Source organism: Camelus bactrianus, chromosome 5 (genome assembly GCF_048773025.1).
Source record: "Camelus bactrianus isolate YW-2024 breed Bactrian camel chromosome 5, ASM4877302v1, whole genome shotgun sequence".
NCBI classification, from domain to species: Eukaryota; Metazoa; Chordata; class Mammalia; order Artiodactyla; family Camelidae; genus Camelus; species Camelus bactrianus.
In genome coordinates this window covers 54,332,413-54,349,669 of record NC_133543.1, presented here as the reverse complement: position 1 = coordinate 54,349,669, position 17,257 = coordinate 54,332,413, and positions in this window count along the sequence as shown.

The window sequence follows — 17,257 nt, the reverse complement described above, 5'->3', positions numbered from 1 at the left end:
AACCTGATACTCTAACCACTGTCCCTTACAGCTATTTAGAAATAAACCTTCAGGTGTATGCTTTCCAGTTTGCACCATTTCATTAATGCCAGTCCCTGACCACTACGAAAGACACTCTGGTTCATGCTGTCACTCAGAGGAGTCTGTAAATCCTTGCAATCTGTGGAATCCCTGTAAAAATTCTGGATAAATGTCATCAACAATTAAAACTCATTCTACACATGGATTAAATCAAAACTTGTACAGATAAACAACAAGGTCCTACTGTATAGCCCAGGGAACTATATTCAATATCTTATAATAACCTATAATGGATAAGAATCTGAAAAAGAATAGAGATATATATATGTATAACTGAATCACTGTGCTGTACACCAGAAACTAACAAAACAATGTAAATCAACTATACTTCAGTCAAAACAACAACAAAAACAAACTGTCACAGTCTTGCCCATGAAAAGCAAAGAGAACGAAGCCTGCAGCTATTCCACAGATGAAGCAAAGTGGAAGATAAACACACAGAGGTAGCCACACTAGTGTGGTTTATACACCAAATACAAAGAGAAAGGAATAATGCCTCCTCCTGTCAGATGGTTTCATCAGTTTTGACTATTCATAGACAAACGTCTACAACTTACTTTTGACATAAATGTGTGCTCAGTTTCCATCTTCAGAAACATAGGTTTTATGAGCTCTGAATGCATCTGAACATCTGGGATCCCTTTTCAACCGGGAGCCCCGTAGATGCATAGAACTGACGCAATCATCACTTCACAGGAGAGGAAACCGAGGCCCAGGAAGGCCAGATGACTCCTCAAAGATCATAGCAACAGTCAGATTCAGAGCCCATCTGCAGAAGCAGGCAAGTTTCTTCACCCCTAGAACTTGGCTTTTTCATCTGTACTCAGCATTTCTCTAAGTGTATCCCCTAGAACTCAAGTGCCTAGGGCATAGGTAATTGCTGGAGAGGGTAAAAATAGTTCGTGGTTAGATAAATTATGGAAAAGCTGGATTAAAGAAAATTAAGCGGGTGTTTTCACTGGTTCCTTTGAACTTGCAACAAGCTTTCTCGCCATGGGTGGGGGTAGGGGAGGGGTGCACGGGTGTCGGGCACAGCCTTTCTCCAACTCTGTAAGGCAGCAGTTTTCTGCCCCCTGAAATACCCGGGCGCTCCCTAGGGACAGCAATGTTCCACACGACACAGCTCGGAGACCAGCTGCTTCTCAGATTATTTAGATTATTTCCTGGGCTGGAGTGGCTTTTATAACATGTATCTTCGTTTTGTGGGACTGCCTTCCTCTCTCTGCAGAACCTTCTGCACCAAGCACAGAAGACATGGGGAGTGGAGTCTCTTGGCCCTGACACAGTTACAACTGAAGGGTTTTCTGCGTCTCCTTCCTAAAAAGTCAGAGCAGCAGGAACCCAGCAGTGACCCGGAGCTGACTGATGGCATGGAGAAATCCGGTTCATCCCAACCACCGGCAGCTTATTCCACTTGGCAGGCTCCCCCTGAGAAATGTGTCTTTTGAGTGTCCTCTCAGACCTCAGGCCACAGAAACAGACTTGTGCCCAGAGGCGGAGGAAGCGAAAGGACGAAGAAAAGGCTTTTTCTCTGCTCTCTTTGAAAGACTTCGGTCACCTGCTCCGAAAATGCCTCTTGTATCCGGCCAGGGGACCAGCTCTGCTTCTATAAAGGTATTAACTGCTCTCCGCGTCCAGGGACCACGCGAAGGGAGACCTCTCTTTCTGGTTCAGCGACGTCACCCGTGGGTCTCCTCACCGACCTCTGCGACTACTCGGTGCTCAACTCCTTGGAAAGATCTAGACCCAGTAAAAAGCTTTCGGTGACCGCTGACGGGTTTCCAGAGCTAGAGCTCCCCCTGCTGGCGGCCCAAGCGCTTCGTAACTCTGTCCGGAATTACTTCCCGCAAGAGTGCGTGGAGCCCTGATTGAGTGAGCTTTCAGTCAGCCACTTTATTCTCACAAAGTGGCTTCGTCCGAGGACTGGAGCTGACATCGGTTCAGCCATTTGTGATTCTTACCTTCCCGAGGCTATTTCCCTTTTACTGAAAGATACTTCAGTTTGCCCAGCCTTGATCCAATCAGGATTCAGGCTGGGAATTTAGGTTTGGGGAATTTCCCAAATTAAAACAAGGTCCTTGTAGGACAAGTTTCTTGCTAATAAAATTACATTTTCAAATATCAGAACCTTTGCGTTGGCCATCTAGATGGATGAAAGAAAAAGAAGGAAAGAAGGAAAGAGGAAGGTGGGGAGAGGGGGAAGGGGAAAGAGAAAGAAAGAACAGCCCTGCTTTGCTATCATGGAAAAAAGACAGTCTAAAAAAATGTTTCCCTTGACATCCAGGGGATGAGGGGGTGGAAAAATCAAGAAAGTTGCCCTTAGTGAGGTCTACAGCACAGAGGCTGGGAATCTGGTTTCACTCTGCTCTGATTGCTAAGCCTTTCCTTGCTATGGGACCCTGTGGTTTCTCTCTAGTGAAAGAACGATCAGTAAACCTTCCCTCATTTCTAACTTCATCTTCAGAGACCAGACTCTCCAGGATCCCTGGTGGCTGAGTAATTTCATGTCCCTCGATTTGGGGAATTCCTGCTAGGTAAAGCTTTAATAGACTATTTTAAATTGAGAACTCTGCGCATTTTTTAATTTTCCAAATAGAATGATGAAGGAAAGGAGAGAATCGAGGCCAAAATGGCTCTCTGGCTTTATGGTGCAGGGTAGGGGCAAGGTATTCTGCTGGGTTTTTTTCAATCAGATGATGATTCATTATGATCCACTGGCACAGAGTTCAGAGGCTTTTTACAACCTAAGGACTGGAGAGTGTGTTTTCTGTGTTTCCCTCCTCTGAAGGTAGACGGTGTGCCCATTTGCAGGCTCATCGAAAATAGGAAATGGAAAGACATCAAATGCAAAAATCTAAATGAAGGCATACCTCCTCCAACCCACTGAATAATGATTCAGATTTACAAAAATGAATAAGGGAGCAGATCTTCATTTTACAGAAGGATGCACCATGGGATTCCTTTACATTTCAAGTTCTCCTGATGCATAAAACATATGATTAGATTTACAAAACTTGATTTACACAGTTTTGGAGGAAAACATCTTTGCAGAAAGATTAGGCGTGATTAGATGCAAGAGCTCTTCTCTCAGGAGGGAAAACAAATGAGCTTAGCTAACAGGAGACGGTAGAGTTAATAACCAAAAACTCTGCCATTGGGACGGTTGATTTCAATTTTGTGGAGTTCTTAGAGATTTCTTAGGCAACTCCAAATTACTGCTTACAGGGATGGGAATGGGGCTTCTCTAATGGCCTGCCTCCACACTGGGTGGTGTTCATACTTATCTGAACTCATGCGTCCTAGAAAAGTCCGAACATGGCAGCTGTGAAATGGTAGCATGGGGCCTCCTCTGAAGCAAAGGGAATCTGCTTATTGTCCTTGATGACTGACACACTCCCCTCTCCTTCTGAACTGCTGTCCCTCCCTTGCTGTGAGGCAAAACGCTGTTAGTTAGGAGAGAGAGACAGAGACAGGCAGAGAGACCTGTGTGGCACTGAGAGGCTAAAATAAGAAATCTGTTATTCTAAATTAATTGGTTTGCATCGAGGAGTTCAGGTTTTTCGAGCACGAGCCACCCTTTCTCCTTGCTCAGCCCTACAGTAAACCTTTTTTTGCTCCAAAATAAATTAATTAATTTAATTAATTAATTGGTTTGTTCTAGGGAGGTCTAAGAAGACTCACAGAACCTACAGAATACAGCTGGGTTTTCCAGTTGCAATTTCCATTATTTCCAAAGACCTGTCTTCCTGTGCAGTCCTGCCATGCACAGGGCAGGCGGTACAGCCAGGGGGATGACAGGCAGGATAAGCGCTCACCTAGCTCCCTGCGGGGTCAGAATCCAGTTCATTTTAAATTTTAGATTCAGGATAATTAGCCATCCTAAACTTAAAGAAAAAAAAATTCAGTTCACACACTATCTTTTCTAACAAAGAAATCCTACTCCGATCCTTCTGAAGTGTCTGGGAATTTCTGTCACACTGCGGTCTAATCCCTCATCTGCTTTTAGCCTTCCGATCTGAGAAGGAGCTATGAGCATCCACATCACGATCCTCGCTCTCTCCCTGTCACTCTCCCCACGGCCGCACTTCAGGGTGCTAGGAAAGAGTGTTCTCTTTCTCTCTTCTCTCTCTTGGACTCCAAGCCACATAATGCTGAAAACCAGTGCAGACGTCCACTTTGTTAGCTTCCATCTCTGTTCACGCTACAGTATTTGTTTATGATCTTGCACCCGTTCTGGTGATGCAGCACATTCACAGCTCATGAATATTTGATACTGAATTAAACCGTTTGTCATTCTATTACATAAAGAACACAATTAAGTTCAGAGCAAACCATTTGAAAGAGAACTCATTATTATGATACCATGATTTTACTTTATTTTACTGGAGTGTTTTGATTGTTAAGTAGACAATACATGTCTTTCTCTCTCTTTTTTAATTTTTTTTTTTTTTTTTTTGTCTAAAGATAAGCCCTGCCTTTTACTTTGCAAACTATATTACTTGTTTTCATTTAAATAGGGAAAAGTCATTTTCTTAAATATTAAACTGTTTAATTGGAACAAATGGAATAATAATATTTTGCCATGAGACAGAGCTTCAAAAATTAGAGAGGGAATGTCTGCCCCCTTTTTTTTTAAAAAAAAGGCCATGTTTGTATTTCATAATAATTCAGCTAAAAGAACCAGCAGCAGCCCAGTTGGAATGTTTGTCAATGAAGAGTTCATAATTGTGTTCTGTGCACATTGTTTAAATGATATGGATTCGTTCAGGCGTGCACGCATTATAAATGTTGGGTCATTATCAACACTACTGCCGCAACAGAATCGTTGGCTTGCGCATCTGATCTGGGCACCTACCGCGAGCCATGATGACAATAACGGGTTTCACTAGACGACTGTTTCTTGCCCACCCCACCCTGTTTCATGGCGGCTTCTCCCCAGATTTCCAGAGCTCACCAAGGTGCATGGTTGAAAGACTGCCTCAAGGGGTTACCTGGCCCTGCTAGCCCTGTTCCCTCAGGGAGAGATTGACTTCCTGACAGTGACATTGGATAGCTCGTCCTACAGCCCGGGAGCCCAGTGTTGGTGGGGACACCACCAGCGGTTAGTAAATACAGAGGTGCTCAGAGGGAGCGGTCCATACACGCAGCAATGGGAAATTGCCCACGAAAGTGGCAAAGGGTGTGTGTTCTTCTGTATGGCCATTGACTTCACTTAACATAGCTATTTTCTTGTTTGATTGTTCTCTTCCCTTCAATTTGACCAAAGCGAAGCAGGAAATGGTACTACAGCTTAAAAAAAAATACCCAATAAAACAAATCAAACTACATAAACCACTCTTTAAAATCATAAAGATCTTTTCTTTTATTTTCAATAATTGATAAGACCTAGCCATATAAGGAATTGTAAGAGAGAGAACCCATCCTCAATTTACAGTGTCAGTTGTAACTCTCTCAAATATTTTCCTTTCTTCATTTTCCTCCCTATAAAAATATTTTTCTGTTTTTTCCAAGAGAAGAATTGCTTTTTAAAGATCAGGGTAGTGGGGAGGGAATAGCTCAAATGGTAGAGTGCATGCTTAGCATGTGCTAGATCCTGGGTTCAATCCCCAGTCCCTCCTCTGAAATAAATAAATAAATAAATAAATAAATAAACCTAATTAACCCCTCCTCCCCTGAAAACAAAAAATAAAAATAAAGATCCAGGATAACATTCTGTCTGCCCAGTATTTGCTGATTTATACTCTAATATCGAAAATGTGTTTTTTGCCCCATCCAAATGCTTCATTTGGTGCATAATTTAGATGAAACCATAGTCAAATATAACTAGAACAAACAGACCCCTGCATTCTAATTGTCTGTATAAGACACCAAAAATATTTAGAATTCCTCTGTTTTCTTTTACATTTGATGAGCCTACTACTGTATGGTATTCTTTAAAAACTTCCAAAAGCACATGGGCTACATCTGATGTTTTTTCTAGAATAGTAAGTGGCTCTCTGTAACCTTCTAGAATATCCAGTTAGCCCTCTGTATCCTTGGGTTCCATATCCATGAATTCAACCAACAGAGGATTGAATATTTGGAAAAAATTTTTCAGAATGTTCCAAAAAGCAGAACTTGAATTTGCTGTGCACCAGCAACTATTTACATGGCATTTACATTGTATTTACAAGTATTTACATAGCATTTACATTGGATTAGGTATTATAAGTGATCTAGAGATGACTTAAAGTATATGGGAGGATGTGCACGAGTTATATGCAAATACTACACCATTTTAATTTATATAAGAGTCTTGAGCATCCAAGGGTTTTGGTATCTGTGGGGGTTCTAGAAACAATCTCCAAGGGGACCTAAGGATGACTGTAAAGGAAAGACAAGACTAGTCAAATTATGCTTTCTCTTCAACAAACTATTTTACATCAGAAGTTACTGTCCATGTGTTTGTGATGATTTTTCCTCGTGATTAACTTTCCACAGTAATCTCCTGTGTGCATCTGCATTGATCAATATCATGCTCAGATCATCACGATTTCTGCTTTCATATTAGTTCCCCATTATTGACCACAAGGCAATGAACTCTAAGGTAGATTTTATTTTTTAAAGGATTAATAACAACAAAAAGCTGGGCTGGTTACATGAAGTGCTACATCTGCACAATGGAGTGTATTTTTTGTTTGGTTGGTTGGTCATTTTTGATATTTGAGGACCCTGTATCCTCAGCTGTATAGTTGGATTAGATGGTATTTAGGTTTCTTACAATTCTATTTCAACTTCAGGGTTGGCTTGTAGAAAAAAGCTTGCCCTTTTAGGGTATAATAGTTTATGCTGACTCCTGTGCAGCCTCATCAGCCACCTGGTGTCACTGTCAGGGTACCTGGTGGGTGTTGCTGACCTTAGAGAATTTGGGCAGGACTCCATTCTCTGGGATTTGATGTTGTTTTTGTTGTTTGGTTTTGGTTGTTGCCATTTGGGCGCATTTTCACTCAAGTGATTTGATTTCTCTCCCTGGCCTCTTTTTTTTTTTAAAGTAAAGGTAGATTTATTCAGAGAGATACGTGCTCCATAGACAGAGAGCAGGCCATCTCAGAAGGCAAGAGAAAGGCCACGAGGAGCAGGGTTTGGGTGCTCAGTTTAAAGTAAAGGTAGATACACACTCCACAGACAGCGTGCGAGCTGTCCGTCTCACTCAGAAGGGAGAGTGGCCACGACGTGTGGGGGCTGTTAGTTTTTATGGGCTTGGTAACTTCATATGCTGACAAGTGGGAGGACTGTTCCTACTTTGGGGAAGGGGCTGGGATTCCCGGGAACTGGGCCACTGCCCGCATTTTGACCTTTTGTGTCAGCCTCTCCCCCGGCCTTCTCATTGTTCTCTCTTTCTCTGTGTGTTTCTCTAACCCACACACCTCACCTCCTTCCCTCTTCCTTTTAGTGTCCCTGACTCCCCTTTCTGGCTTGTTTGCCTGCCTTCTTCTCCCAGGCCTCACGAGAGTTTCCTCACAAGACTTTCTACTTACTCGCCCTTTCCCTCAACCACTGGCTTCTAAACCACTTTAGCTCTAGGGCTCCCCCCAAATTTCCAGGTTTGCCTCAGTACTCCTAGGGGTGAGAGGGTCCCATAACCTGAAATGGAAACAGGAGGCTGCCTAGAGGAGGAACGGTACAACTAGATGTTTTTTATGGAATGTGTTTGTTGGTGGTGACGTGGGTTCTCCAGGGGCTCAGACAGAGCCAAGAGGCCTTCAAAAGATAAAGACAGGGGGCCGGGGGGGAATAGCTCAGTGGTAGAGTACGTGCTTAGCTGCACAAGGTCCTGGGTTCAATCCCTTGTACCTCCATTAAACAAACACACAAACCTAATTATCCCCACCCCTGCCAAAAAAGAAAATAAATGTAACCAAAAAATTATTTAAAAAATAAATAAATGTTGGTCCCGGGGGAGTCAGTTTCTCTCCCAGAAGTCACGCAAGTGTGGAGAGACCCAGACCTGTATCTGGCCTCCTCTGTGGGCAGGCTGAGGGCTTCCCAATGCCTCTGAAGTCACCAAATTAATGACTAGCATAACCTGATCATGTCATTCCCACTGACCAACAAAGACACGTCTTACTGTTCATTGTAGCCCTTCCATCAATGGGGTGTGGATGGATCACCATGGCCTCCCACCTGGTCAGCCTGAAAAGAACAGCTTTCAAAGGAATGTAAACCACTCAGGGACTAAAGGTTAATCACACTGGGATTCCAGCTACTTTAAGTCTCAGGAGAAAGTATGGCATTTAAAAACTATAGTGAAGTTGGTCATCAAAGGATGTAATAGTAGAGGCCAGCACCCACAGAGCAGGAAGAAACACTTTCTAAAAAATCAGAAAGCTCCTCTGCCCCATGGTTATTACTGGTATTTGATTTTGACATGTTTTCTACCCACACCAAATTGTGGACAGAATGTGCTATTTCCCACCCAGTCGGTGCCTGCAGGCTGAGAGCGCACAAAGCCCAGACTTTCCTCTCCACCTCTGCCAGCACCTGGCCTTTCAGATGCACATGCAAGACTCTGTCTTGACTCACTGAGTAGCCCCCATTGTGAACTCCAAAAGCCAAAGCTTGTGCGTGGAGGAAGTTTGTGCGGCAGAAACCCTTGGACCCCACTGGGGCACGTGGAGACCCAGGCTCAGTCAGAACCCTCTTCCTGAGATCCACGCTGAGCAAAACCCTCAGCGACTCTGGACCAACCAAGTTCAGCAAGCATTTGTTAAGGACCCACTCCAGGCCCGATCCTGAGGGCACCTAGAGGGCCCAGCCGGGCCCAAGGCTGAGCTCTGGCAGCAGGCACTTGAGATCCAGAATCAGCTCTGCCCAGGCCAGAGGAGCCCTCCCACCTACTAGACATGGTCTAGTTTGCTGTGGGCGGGGGACTCCCCCCAGGAGCACTTTGGGGGCCAGGGAATGTTACGAGAACACCGGGTCAGGAGAAAAGTAACTGCTTCCTGCAGGTGCCGCGTGGACTTCAGCTGTCTGCCAAAGCATTTTCATCTCCAAGTGCAACTTGTTCACAGTGTATCAACGGCTGTGTATGAGCTAGAGAAGCAAGCCTGCCGAGGTGACCTGAAAACACTTGAAATCGGTGCCATCCCTGCAATTCATGAGGGGTAAAGCATCTCCGGGGGACAATTTCCTATTCAGATGCACTCAAGTTCATCCAATGTGTTTCAGAATCATAATAAACGCCCTCAGTGAATCCAACAGACAAACCCCTGTTCCTGGGGCTTTGCCAGATGATGATCCCACTCTGAATTTCATGGAGGGACTGGATCTGCCTAAATCCTTCTTGCTGCAGGGTACACTGTATCTTCTTGTGCAGTGGGCACAGTCAAGCAACTAGAGAAAAGATATGAAAGGGAAAGCACGGAATTCTTAAAGAGTTCTCTTAAAGCTGTTGGCAACACTGGCTAGAGAACTTAGGCTAGACATCTGCAGACACTTCTGTGGTTCAGACCAGCTCACCTTCTTAAAATAAACAAGCCTCGACAATTGTGCGGGCTGAGGTTTTCTTTGCACTACACCATTTAGCTACCTTGTGTGTTTTTATGGCAACCTTCCTCCCACCTCCACCCCGCCATTTATCACGTCATCTTATCAGTCTCTTTCTGAGACGCAAATAGCACACTAATGTTTCCTTTTGTTAGGGTGAGTTGTCAATCTTTTCAGAAAGGGAGCAACTACAGACAGCTCTTTCTTTTGATAATCTTCCTGACACTTGCCTGAGCCCAGCTGATCCATCTGAGTGCCTGGCTCAGGGGAGAGGCACATGCTGACAGTCAGTCAGTATGGATGTCACTGTGTCCATCAAGCAAATATGTAATGTGAAGTATCATGTATGTGTATCTGGTTCTGGTAAATTGCTTTCCTTTTTTCCTATATCTTGTCTATTTTTCATGGGCTGACAGTACAAACACAACACACCGAACTGTGCCCTTTTAACGTGTAAGTCTGAAAGCCATCCTGTGTGTGCAGTTTTCAGCTTATTAGCGTACTCTGTTATTTTCCACGATGGAGGAGGGGGAGCATGAATGTGAAGACTCAAAACACCGTATGCCGAACTCAAGAGCGTTCTGTTAGAATCAGGAATGCTGGACTTGCGGTGGAACTGCTACTACATTGTGTCATCAACCATAACCCTCCAGCCACTGGAAACCCTCTCATAGAGAATAGTCAATATTTCATAAATGCGGAACAATCCAGATAACTTGTAGGAGAAAACTAGGAATATGGAACCAGAAAAATATAATGCAGCCATTTCTCCAAAGGAGTTTGTATACATCCGCCTCCCGGAAGCCCAGAACTTTCTCTTAGAACCTTTTTTTCCCATTTGATGGGTGGGGGGCAGGGGGAAGGTGTGTGGGAGGAGGGAGTTAGGGGAGGCTGGGATGGAAAAAGGAGAGAATGGGTTTTATGTTTATACTTGTGTACTGGGTGGGCAGGCCAGTCACTGGTTATGGATTGCCCCATTCCCTCTTTTCTGAGAACAGAAATGAATGAAAACCACCAGCCTCCAATTGTGACTGGCTAAGCTTTGTGGCTAGAATTATAGCTGGACCTGTGAGACATTTAGATTCAATACACAGGTTCTTAAACAGAAAATCTCTAGAAAACCTAGATGTCCACTGATAGAAAATGGTTTAAAAAGTATAGGGATTCATACTATGGAATCTCCTGCTGCCATTTTAATGGGACAGATCTTTGTGTTCTGCCAGAGAGATGTGTCCAGTGTGGGTGGAGTGAAAACAGCTTTTTGCATCATGATATGAATAGTGCAATCTTACATTTTATTTCTAAAGCATGATAACAAATGCCAACTATTAACAATGATTAATCCTGAGGTCATGGGACCACGAGAGACCAAATTTTATTTTTTACATTTCAGATGTTTCCTTGAATATTTTCAAACAGGTATTAATTTGCTTGGCTGTTTCTTTTAAGCCTATACAAAATTTTTACTTTCTTTCACTCACACATAATCTCCTAGCCAGGAAGGGTTTTAGGAGAGAAACTTCATGTGCCTTCATTGCTTTGGAGAGGAGAGTATGCGGAGATATATATATATATCGCTCAGGCCAAAAAAAAAAAAAAAGAAAGATGAAAAAAAATCCATTTAAAAAAACCTCCCAGGCTGACTTTGCTCTCCTTGGCTGAGAAAAGTAAGATTTTGGTGTGCTCTGCCAATGCGAGTGAATTGAATTGAATTTGTTTAAATGGAAGAGAAACTGGTTCTTCTAGGCCTCCCACAAAGATCTAGGGATTCCATGACAAAGAAATAATAATCCCTGTGGCTTCTACACTAAAAAGAATTCTGTAGAGTCGACATAAACAAACATCCTAATAAAAACCCCTTTTACTTTAAATACATATCTCTGAGAATTATTTTTACTTGTCTTTTTGACTGAAAATAAAAGATGTCTGTAAAAAATAAATTAAATAACTGACCAGGAAAATGAACCCATGATTCGAAAATTCAGCAAGCGTGCCAACCCACAGCACTGGAATTTTGTATGACAGACTCTAACTCTGAATAAAAAGCATGGAGTATTGTACAAAAAGCCTGAGGCTGGGGCTAACAAACCAGGGCAGTGACATTCATGGATTACAGCAGAAAGAAACACACTGTGCGTGTTCACAGAGGCGCTTTCTAGGGGAAGGGGTGACGTTACAATAATGACGGAATCGGAGGACTTAAGCCAGGTACCCTTTTTTCTTTTTTTTTTTTTCTTTTGTTTTGCCCCGTAAATAGAATGATCTGTGAAGAAATGAAATGAAATTTGACGAGAATTTTAAAATGACTTTTAAAACCTCCTGACATGGTGTGTGGACCCGAACATACTTTCTGTCTCCTGCTCCAAAACTATGCTAGATTGGGACTATTAGATTAACAATAACATAGAATAAACACACACACACAGAGTGCTGAAAGATGAGTGTGTGCTAGAGAAAGAAAATGTGCAACAAAAGAGATGGATAATATAAAAATGTAGAAGCATTTAAGAAATACTCACACTTAACGGTAAAATAGGATTACAAAGCGTGTGGAATAAGTTTGCTCACAAATGTTACCCTGATGGCAATTTCTAAATATAATCAAAAGAGAACAATGCTGAATGCCCATCAGTAGGAAAGCAGTTTACAAATTACGCTACACTTAATAATGGGACGCAGCCGTTATGAACATATGATGGTTAATTTTAGATTTATTGACATAGAAATATATGAAGTGATAATTATGTAAATTGTATATTTGAATATTATATGAATGTGAGATTTATTGGTATTATATAAAGTGATGTTATACAAATATTTTATTATATGTATAAAAATGTGAAATTTTCATTATATAAAGTGAGAAGGTCAGATCACAATACTATCTGAAGAACTTGGTTCGTTTTTGTAAAAATGCCTGATATACATAAGCATAAAAAGTGTAATATAGAGAGAACAAAGTATAAAAATGGGATATGTGTATTATATGTGCTAGGAAGGGACCTCTGGAGGGCTACTAACTAGGAGGGACATGACAGACTTTCCTGTGGTACAAAGGATGTTTTGATGTGGGTGGTGGTGATATGGATATATACAATTAAAATTTTTTTTAATGTTGAGATGTGCATTTATGATTTATGTACTTTTCTATGTGTATTTTATACTGCAATGTAAAAAAAAAGAAAGGAAAACATAAGATTGAAGGTATTAAGGCTACAATCTTTGGAAAATATGACTGATGTTTATTTTTCTTAGTCTATCTTTCTCCATTACTTAAATTGCTTTTACATCACATATTTCTCTTATACTCTGAAAAAAAAAATCAGAAAGCAGTTATTTAGAAAACAAATAAAGCCATAAAGGCCAGGGCTGTCGTGATTTTTCAGAATGAAGATAGAGCCTCCCTCGGCCAGACTCATTTCTTAATTTGTGGGAGACGCACATTACCTATGCCATGTTTTCCATACATTGTGCACATTATCCCCCTTCCCAACGAAATCAACAGTTTTTACTTCGCGGTTAAAAGGTGTAAGTAACATGGAGACCTCATCCTCCTGCCTCATTAGGAAAACATCCAACCAAAAGAGGTCATAAACCAGAGCAGTGTCCAGCCCGGGAGGGAAGTGAATGAGAGAGGAGCTGAAGGCAGGCCCGTCTCAGATCCCCGCGGCTCTGGCCTACAAGTTGAAGGGCTCCGTTGAGGTGTGTTGCTGTGTACGTGCCAGGTTCTGTTTATTTCATGTTCTGAATGGTTCCTTTTTAACCTACCAAGTATTTATAGCCCATAGAAACTCAGAGATGAAAGTTTTTCCAATGCGCAAAAGCCACAAATGACAAAATCTTGTTAGAGTGACCGAAGCCAGGAGGGCTCTCAAGCCCGTGTGTGTGTCTGTCCGTCTGAAGCCCTGTTCATTATGACTGAGCTTTTCTGGGCTGGTCCTCAGTGCAGAATGGGTGACCCTAGGAAACCGTTGCGACCACTGTGTTGTGAGCTGAAGGAGAGCTATTGAACACAACAAAAAGAATGCTTCAAGGACGCATCGCCACACAATCAGAACCATGCCACGGGCTCTGATGGCTAGGAGGTGACAGCAGGAGCGACACAATTAGGGACAGGAGTGGTTCAATTTAGGGGGAAAAAAGCCAACAGAAGTATGCTGTTTGCGGGACAAAGAGGCTGAGTTCTAAAGTACCCCCGATAAGCAGCTTCCACAAAGAGCTGACCATGTGCCTGGAGCAGATGGCCCTGTCAGCCACACTCGGACCTGGCGCTCTAAAAAGAGTTTGGGGGCAGCAGGCTTGCCGGCGAGGGAGAGCAGAGCTGCGTGAGGGTGTGCGGGTGCCCCGGCGTACCAGAGGCAGGCCGGGCCAGACAAAGCCGCGCCTGGCAGGGCTGTGAGCCTCCAGTCTGTGTCTGCTCTTCTGCTGCCTCTTCCCCGATCTCCCCTCCCCACCACTCCCAGGTTGATGCATTTGGAAGTGATGAGACAGTTCAGAATGCCCACATCTCATTCATTCAGCCATTTTGGTGACAAAGCTCAGTCAACCCATCAGTGGACGCTTTTCCTCTAGACAGAAATTCTTGGAAAATAAGAGCTTTATAAACCTCTGGACGTACAGGTTGGAGAGTGCTATGTCTCCCCTAGCAGGAATTAACGATGCACAGGATACCCTCAACGACAATGACTCATCACGGAGAACTAAGGGAAAGTACAGATGAAGAAAACAAATGGGATGAAATATATGTTTAACCAAATCGTCTTCCTGAGCTACGAGGCCCAGGTTAATCCTTTATAAATATGTTCATGACCCACTCATGCCAAATGAACCTCAACTAGCCTTTGATGGGCTCATGAGGAAACTTTTACCACTCCTGGGTCCGGGGACATGGAGTTCAGGGGTAGCAAAGATCCAATTCGACATCCTCCAAACATCGACATCGTTGACCTCTGGGAGGGCTCTGGGTGCAAAATTTTTAACTTCTCTTGCAGTTCTTGCGGGAAAGCCTCTTCAAATGTGAGAGTTGTGCGCGATAACATTAGTGAGAGGAATGTACATGCATCTTTTAGAAAAGATAAACCCCGCAAATCTTAGTTTTAGGAAACAGACTTCCCATAATAGCAAGCACAAGAGCAGTCTGGCCTGGGAAAAATATAGACTTTTCAGTGCTTACGGATTTACCACTCTGTAGGCACTCAAAGAACGGTGTGTTGGACTCAGAGCTTCTGAGTATGGTTGTGCAGTTTGTTGACTGAACAAATCTCAAATAAATTATGATGTGCAAGCTAATCTACCACACGTCAATGAATGTTTACTTTGGGATATTGTTGTCATGAAGCCATGTAAGTACCCGCTCTTCTGTTCTCTATGTCCTGACTCAGGTATGATGGCACTGCGATGCCTTCACATGCCTTACCTTTGTCTGCCCAATGCCCCTAAAGTCCATTTAGCACAAGCACTAGGCTGTCTGCATGCTGTCACATAGCAATAAGCTCACCAGCCTGCCCCTCAGTAACAGTTATGATTATTTCCAGGCACTGAATTTCCACTACATGCCACGACTTGTGCTAAGGGCTTCCCAGAGGGTGTTATTTAGTCCCTTACAACACAGAGAGGTTGCCTGGTCTGAATTCAAACTCAGGTCTGTGTGACCCCGGAGGTCACATTCTTCACACGGTGCCTGTTGGGGCCACCCACCTCTTCCCTCCATCCCTCTGACCTGTCGTCTGTTCCCACGGAATCTGCATAGTTTCCCACACAGGAATGCTGCTTCCTGTGCCTCAAATGTTCTCCCATCACCGTTCCCCTCCTAAGGCCTCATCCTTTCAGTTCTCAGCTCCAATATCACTTCCTCCAATAAATGAGGTCTCTCCCTCCCCAGCACTTCCACCACACAGACCCTGCATGTGAGTCTGGATGTGTACTTGTTCAATGTCTGCACTGCGGGCCTCACAAGGCAGGTCCGTGCCTGATGACTGCACCACTGGGTGCCCAGTGCCTAGTGCCAGGCACGCGGGAGGGCTTATTAACATTTGATGAAGGAATGAATGGCCAAGGAGGGCTTCAGCAAGGCAGATAACACTCCTCTTCAAATTGCTTCTAGTTTAGCCGCATGTGATTCTAACTGTGAAGAAGACTCACAATTGACATTGATTCCTTCCTTCAGAAATCATCTTCTGAGTACCTATAGGGTGCTTCAGTCTCCCTGAAACAGCGCCGCTGGTGTGGTGGTATCGTGCAAGATTCCCCAGTCTCCCTGTGGAGCCCTGCCTCCCTTCTGCTCTGGTCTCACCTCGTCTTGACCCCGGTACTCCTCCCTCTGCAAAGAGGGCATCTTGACTGTCCCTGGGTGATGAAATTCCAGCCTCATGTCCGCAGCGTAGCCATGTTTCCTAGGTTCTCTGGTAAAATGCAAGGCTGCTCACCATTTTTAATGGTAATGTGACTCAGTCCCACCACTATTGAGTAAGTACAATATTACTCATTAGTTTCGTGTACAATGATCATATTATAGTGATATAATACACTGTGACAATCTTGATACTTTCATATGACAAGCCAACAAACCTGACAATCTCATTTTAAGGCATCTGCAATTTAAAGAAAAAAAAATGTACACTCTAATGTCATTGCATCCTCCCCGTGTGAGGAGGGGCTGAACCCACTTGGTGTACGACATTCTGAGATGCTGTCAGAACTTCTCAAAGTTAAACAAAAACCCTCTTGGTGTTACAAGTGAGAAGACAAAAGCAGCCACTACCTGAATAGATAGCTGTCACTCCAGACGACAGCCTGCCCGCTATCTTGAGAGACGTTGCTTTGGAAGGGGGATGCTGTGCTGAGGCTTCAGCGGGCATTTCTACTGGGTACCAGATTCCAGCCGCCGGTAGGTGGGAGGACCTCATCTGGCTTGGCTGGTCCCTCCTTGGCAGGCATGGTTCTGTGACTGGGGAACAAAGGTTACCACTGTGACCTGACATAGTAGCCCTGTTATGGGGCAGGGCTAATATCCACCGTATACATTAATCCAGAAAACTGCAGGACAAAGCTGTGTCGAACCACACCTCATCAAGGTTTAATGTTCCCATTTAACTCAGCTACTGTATTTTTTTTTAATTGTGCCTGCCCTCAGATCAATATATTTTCTGGCTTTTTTATATATAGGCTTTCAATCATAATTAATTACTTGCATCCTTAAAAAAAAAAGGAAAGAAAGAAAACAACTTAGCTCCATCCTATAAATAGAAGAGCAAAAATTCTGGTTAGTTCTGAGCCTTCAGAGGAGGAAGAAACCCCCAGGAGCTTGTAAAAAACAAAACAAAACAAAACAAAACAAACAAAACAAGACCATCGACCGTGTTTGCGTTAGAGCAGGCGCCAGGCTCAGCGGCCGGTTTTGAAAGCGCGGAGCAGAACCCGCACCTCGGCAGTCAGAGTCGAGCCCCCAGACTTGGCGGGCGGCCTGTGTCTGAAATCATTTCCTAGCCTTAATAAGAAGCTCCGTCCTTCCCAGGAATCAGATTAGTGCTCCTCCGTGACCCCAGCACGCCGGCAACTCCACGTCCCTGAGATGATGCTCACCTTTGGGAAAAGAACGCTCTAATCTTTACCGCGTTCTGACGGCTGCAAGAATCCACCCCCCACCCCTCAC